The following is a 6,968-nucleotide window of genomic DNA, read 5'->3' as shown; positions in this document are numbered from 1 at the left end:
ACGTGAGGTACATCACCAAAAGCCTTTCAGTCGAAAGAAGAACATTATATGCGACAATCTCGTTAACCCCCTGCCGCGATCGCCTCCTCTGAAAACGGTATCAAACAAGAGACACCCCTTTAAGTCGTCTAGGATGTCATCATCCGGCCGTCGATCACTGGTAGAAAACATGCGTTGGCAAACCTCGTTTCGAATTCCGAGTCACCCACCAGAGCCGACTTAAGTGAAGATGTTTCTTTACTACAATGACAACGTTGACTTTGCAAAAGAAAGTACCTAACCAACAATCTACAGTCTACCTCTGTGCAATCCGGGGACTGGGACACATGTATTGGGTTTACTGCATGCATGTCAAACTCTACTATGATGCGCTTGTCATAATAAACTTCGTATTGCACAGTTGCTTTGACAATCAAGCCAAAGGAGGAAACTCAGGAAGACAATATTACAGAATAAATACTCGACAGTCAAGCCAAACACAAGGAAGCCTAGTCTCAGGTGAGTTAAAACAAAAAAGCAGAGCACAACATGTAAAAGCACAGAAAGTCAATATGAGTCACTACAAGTAAAAAGCCTGAAGGTGATAAAACAAGCAGATTCACAGAAGTAGAGAGAGGGAAGAAGAAAAGTAATGCAAAAATAGAAATAGATAAAAACAATGGAGGACAATAATTCCATCAAAGGAATTATGAACAGAACAGATACAAAGATTATGAGCAGCAAAAACAATAAAGGAACATGAATAGATTAAAAAGTAATACATTAAAGCAGTAGAGGGCGGTGAGATAAAAAGACACCATTTGTTTTAATACACGAAACAAATGAAAAGGACAGAAATCTGATTAATGAAATGTACAATCAGTAGAAACTAAATGAATTCACATGAACATATACCGGTACATTTAAAACAAAATATTTTTATGATGAACTAGATAGATAAATATTATGAAAAATACTCATGTTATATTTCTGGAGTGGACATCAAGGTAATTTAATTGAATTTAAACATTCATTACAATTTTTAAAGAATTCTGTCAAAATTAAACTAATAATAAGCAATAATCAGATGAACTGATCTGATGATTCGTTGTTTTTCTTCAACTCTCAGTATATATTTTCTTTGACACAATAAACAAATCAACTGTAACTTTGCTAAAATAATACTTATCTGTTTGAAACTTCTAATAAGGTATCGAGAGGAATGAAGTAAACATCATTCATTCATTCTTTCAGCCCCCAGGTTGTCCTTGTATGTTCTAGACTGGAGACTAAATAACTGTCCCCTATGACCCTAACCATGCAGTCCCACATTCTCAGTTACATTTAATTAAGTAACTAAACTAAAATTAACCACAAACTCATTTGATTAAAAAAGGACTACAACACATTTTCAACATTTTAATTAATATGTTGTCTTTAAACAGATGACAAATGATATAATTTTGATAGAAATTAGAATAATTATGTTTTTATGACATGTTCATATCTTTAACAATCTCATCAGAATCCTGTGTATGTTGCTGTTATATATGATTAGCTTTTATGATGAATGCTGTCCTAGCTGTGTGTTAATTGTCGTACTTACTCAGTGGTAGCATTGTGTGTGCTGTATTTAAACATTACAATATTTTGTTTATCATAATCATAATTGAAAATGGAGAGGTGGCTCTGCAGCTGCATTTCCTCGACACTGCAGTCTGCTGTCTTCCTGCCTCAGGCTGACAGGTTCCCTTCAGCGGAGCCCTCCATGCAGTGTCGGGGCAGGGCCTTCACCACACTGCTGTTCAACACCTACAGGCTCTGGCTTTCCTCTCAGCTGCAGGAGGCAGGCTCTCGGAGCTCACAGTGGTGGTCTTTGGGGGAGATTTTCCTTGCTCATATATGGAGGCTCTTTCAAAGGATAGGTTTTACTATATTATTATTATATATTATTTATCATATTATTTTTTAAAAATTGTGTTCCTTGTCTTTAAAGCACTCAGTGTTCACAGGCCTAAATACGCCCACTTTACTTCACTCAGGTCACCTGGGACCAGTTTACTTCAAAACCAAGCAAGGTCTAGTAGCTTTTAGCTCCGAAGATCCCCACCTGTTTAAAATTTAAATCAAGACATTACCGTCCACTGTGGGATTTCAAATAAGTAGATTCATAAATTATGTTCCTGTTGATTTTTTTTTATTTTTTTATCTGTATTTCTTTTTGTTTTATTGTTTTTGAAGTGCAATTTTAGATGTCTTAATGTCTTATTTAAATGCTGGAGAAGATTCTTATTCATCTTCGGAAGAAGCCTCTTGGATGAGAGGCGACCTCTTCAAGATACTCACGCAAGTCCAGCTGCCTTCATGCTGCACTTAGATACGTCTGATTTGAATGCATTTCTATGTCTCGGTGAAGCACTTTGTATTGCCTTGTGTCTGAATGGTGCTAAATAAATAAACTTGTCTTGCATTGCTCCAACACACTCTCTGTCTGATTGTGCCACCATTAGAGTACCTAAGAATATCAAACTAGTTCTCTTTTTATACCACAAGTGGGATATCGGAGTATATCCACACTGAAAATAATACAGATACCACGTCATTACTTCACCTGGTTATGTTTTTTCATAACTCAAAGCTCCTCTTGTCTGTCGGATCAGTAGTAGATCAGAATCAACAGCTATCAAAGCCAAAAGTAGAGAAGCGTATTCTGTCAGTTAGAAATGTCTATCAGAATGGACTATGATCTCTACAAAGTAAGTCTTGTTACTTTTAGATGTATTTCAGAATAGAAAAAAACTGACAGCATTTTGCATGGGTTGTAAAAATTACTATGACTAGAGAAATATTCATGAAGCCCATAATGTCAACAGAAAAGTCCGTCACAACATGAATCTGAGGGGAGCCAGGGTACAAAAACGGGCCTTTTTTGACCTTTCACGCATAAAATGTGAAATGTACAACACAAAGGGTGTGCAAAGCTCTTGACAAAAGAGCAAGAACCAAGAGCAAAATGACAAACATACATCAGACTGCATGCAAACTACGAGAGAAAAACAGTATGCTCTTCGTGCAAGTTCTAGAACAAGAGCAAAGACACAAAAAACTAACTGCGTAGTCTACAAGAGCAAAACAACACATTATATACAGAATACATAAAATACTTTTTCACATGTTCTGCTTCTTCTTCTTCTTTGCCAGCGCCTCCTCCGTTCTCTTCTCCCGCCTCTGCCGGTTGAACCTCGCACGTACATCCAGCTTGTATTTATACTAGCCCCATCTTTCTAAATTCTGTTGCCTAAGGTCCTGCTGTGGTGATCCCCCCGTGGATCTCGGTGAGCCACTCCTCTACTGTCCTCCCAGAGGGGTCGGTGGCCTTGCAAAATGTCTTCCGTGCCTTTTTATGGATGCCGTGGCCCGTCCCCCTCAGCATCCTCTTTTTGCAGAGGCTGCATGTACGTTCTTTTCTGGGTTGGGCGACCCCGTCTTCGATCGCCTTCTGCTGCTCCTTCCAAAGTTTCAGAGGACAGAAGTGGGTTTGCCACAAGTATTGCATATTTGGGAAGTGCTGGTGCCCCTGGAGGCCCCCGGCTTGGGGTTCCGAGTCTCAGGAGCAGGAGCAGGAGCAGCAGTGATCGGGGTGTGGGGGGTCTCGGACACAAAGGCCTTCTTGGGGCCAGGCGGTCTGGATGAACCTACACACAAAAAAAAAAAAAACATTTATTAAACATCAAATGTATCAATACAAGTGTATATATGTGTGTGTGAACCAACAGCAAAAAGAACCAACCGATTCTTGATCATGAAGTTGTATTTGCCAGGCATTACCAATTTATGATCGACAACTATAAGAAAAAAATGGCATTTTTGCCGAAACAATAGAAATGGGTAAAATGTGAATGGTTAAAAATGTACTTCAGTTTCAGCTGACGTTAGAAAAAAACTAGTTGGACATTAAGCTGCAACAATTCACATCAATTTCGGGGCCCTCCGAGGGGAAGTTAGACAAAAACAAGTTGGCAATTAAAATGGCGTAATCAGAAGAAGTTCAACAGTAACCCGTTGAATGTTTCCTGTTATTTATTATTATTCTCTTAACTGCTTGTTTGAAAATAGTAGACTGTTATTATTAAATTGGCGGTGATTTTCAAAAGATTTTGAGGTAAGTATTGTGGTAATCAGGGTGTCACTTTCAAGGAAACTTACCATAACATTTGTGGACATCTTAAATTAAGTGTTACCCAATTATTTATACACGTTTTGTGTAAGTAAAAAAGTGCCACAATGTTCTTTACGTGAGTGTGTCAAAATTGCTGTTAATGTGATTTGTGTTGTAAATAATCATTACTTACTTTTTCCTCCTTTTCTACCTCTTCTCAGGACAGGAGGCGAAAAGGGGTTCCGAAATTTGAATTCAGGTAGGGGTCTGTAGGACCTCCTGCCCTCTCGCCCCTTCCGGACCTCCTCCTTTTTTAAGGCTCGCAGCTCCCTCTCAGCCTTTGCCTTGCTAGCCATATCTGCATGAGAACAAAACAGAAAGACATGGAATCAACAGACTAATTAGACAAAAGCACACAGTACACAGAGTACAAGTACAGAGGCAATGAAATATAGCATCAGTTCATCTTTTAATTAGCCATGAAGTCCAGTTATACACAAATGTGTTAGAGATATATAACTACTGTATGAAGAAACAGAAATGAATACTTAGATATACAATATGTGCAGCAGTTGTTGGCAATGGCATGTTTAAATATACAGTAAATGCTTGCAGTACACTTTATATACAGGATAAACTGCAATGCTGAATACAGTGTAAATGGTGTACACTGTGATTCCAGATATGTGAGCGTGGAGGTACTGCAGGTGAGCCGCAAGAGGTCCATTCACATGTTGGGGGAGGACGTTCTGGGGTCCTTGTGTAATGTTCTCTAAATGTTCTCTAAATGTGACAGATGTCTTGAACCCTTAAAGAACATTTAAGGATGTTCTTTACACCATCAGGGACCTTCTCACGACGTTGTGGGAAAATAACTTTTCTAGCTGCAGATGTATGTTGTGGGTTTTGTTGCTTTGTGGCAGCCGTCCCCTTAATGTTCCTAGAAAGTCGTCAGATTTCCCTCATGACAGGGAACGTTCTGGAAACCTTCTGGGAACGTGCAATTTCTAGCTTGTATACATAAATAATCAATAAGTGTTGACTTTTCAATCTTTAATTAAGTTGGAAACTGCTGTAAAATATTTATGATTCAAAGTTAAGGAGTTAAATTACATGTCATTCTTTATTTGTTGACCTATTTTTTATCTGTTGTTGTGTTGAGGTCTGTTTCACATCCATATGTGTTAATCCTCTGAACTTATCCTGCAGGATTGGGTGGCACTGCAGGGGTCACACTGTAAATAACATTATTTGTCTGAGGAACAGACTTCAAAACAACAACAACAACAACAACAACAATATAAACACATCGCCTCAGTGACATAGAATTGTGACTTGTGTTGGCATATATTGAAAAATATGCAAGTTTACAAATGGTTACATGTATATCGATTAATCATTAATTGACGTTCACAGTGAATTGCTCTGTTAAAGAAAATATTGTTTTTTGTTTAATACTTCATCTTGGTCTCGTGTGTTGACCAGAGCTTGGTAATGGGTTAACTGTTGAAAGCTGCCAAAAGTAGAGCTGCACATTCATCCAGCTGTAAACTATGATGAGCAACATGCAACATGAAACTTAACATGCAACATGAAACTTACCAAACAGTACCTGCAAATCCAAGTTAAAACGTTGAAAATGCACGAAGCACTCGGCCTATGCGTTTAAATCCAGCTGGCAGGTAAACAGAGCTGCAGAATTTCTGTCTCCCTCAGATCGACGTTAGAGGTATTACAGTGTTTCTACGGCATGATGACGCCTGCCTGGTACTCGCGTCTCGTCCAATCAGCTGCCAGACCTGTTGATCACCCACCTATCACCTGAGAAACCCACCAGACTCCACTAATGAGCTGGCTAACACGTCATGATTTATAAATTACTTAGTTGGTCATGAATGGAGAATTGTTCGTGATTTAGCTAATGACGTTTCTTTTAAGGTTCACTCAGCTAGTATGTGACATTTTCATTGTACGCTCCCTCGGGTATTCGCTACCATGCTACTAATGTAAGTGAGGCAGGTAGACAGCTGATTGGTTGTCACTTGGTAGTGCTTGGCCTCTGACCGATCAAACCCTGGTAGAATACTTGGTAGTGATAGGCATCCAGATTGGCTCTTACATTATTGATTTTTTAGATGATTCTTTAGGCAAAAGTTACCACTTGAAAACATTACAAATCACAACATTACCTAGTCTGGCTTCAAAGTGAGTCCGATCGCCTTGACGTAACGGAGCCTCGTTGGCGCAGTAGGCAGCGCGTCAGTCTCATAATCTGAAGGTCGTGAGTTCGAGCCTCACACGGGGCACTTGCTTTTTTCCCATTTTGGAGACTCCGTAATGTTTACTCTTATTTGGGTGGATACGGTCAGAGCTACCGGTAAAATGTCTGACTTTACATATTATTTAAAGTGAATCCACGTAAACACATCTTCTTGCCCCTTGTAGTGGATTCCAAGAGCGGCGGATCCTGAAATTTGACCAACTATACTCATTTGCTTGATTGTCAGTTCTTAAACACAAAAACCTGGCTCTTACATGGTCTGTTCCTGTATATCCGAGCAGAGCAGAAGGTGAAAGATTCGAGCCCGAACTGGGTAGAAATTCAAAAACGCTCAAGAGATGAAACGCAGTTTAACTGAGTCTTCGTAATTGGTTCAAGTTGTTAATATGTGTAAAATGGAACTGTTATTACATCATTACTGATCATGAAATTATGCAAAAGCAGGATTTTACTGTTTTACTTAGCTGAGTTGGACTGAAACTAATGACAGTAACACTAACTGATTTTGATTATGGGTTGATGTGCTGGTCAGCAGTCACTTGTGTGTTT

The 6,968-nt window shown here is 39.1% G+C and overlaps 1 long non-coding RNA gene and 1 other non-coding gene across 2 annotated transcripts; one reads left to right on the top strand and one right to left on the bottom strand.

The window, feature by feature from the left end:
- Positions 1-3,181: 3,181 nt before the first annotated feature.
- LOC115590853 (uncharacterized) lies at positions 3,182-5,844 on the bottom strand. The gene is made up of 3 exons (XR_003985844.1): positions 5,741-5,844; positions 4,332-4,496; positions 3,182-3,674 (listed from the first exon to the last, which is right to left on the bottom strand). It is a non-coding gene; the product is annotated as an uncharacterized LOC115590853 (long non-coding RNA).
- A 527-nt stretch (positions 5,845-6,371) lies between these two features.
- Positions 6,372-6,444, top strand: trnam-cau (transfer RNA methionine (anticodon CAU)). The gene has a single exon. It is a non-coding gene; the product is annotated as a tRNA-Met (tRNA).
- Positions 6,445-6,968: the final 524 nt, after the last annotated feature.

Source organism: Sparus aurata, chromosome 11 (assembly GCF_900880675.1).
Source record: "Sparus aurata chromosome 11, fSpaAur1.1, whole genome shotgun sequence".
NCBI classification, from domain to species: domain Eukaryota; kingdom Metazoa; phylum Chordata; class Actinopteri; order Spariformes; family Sparidae; genus Sparus; species Sparus aurata.
This window is presented reverse-complemented; position numbering and strand designations above follow the sequence as displayed.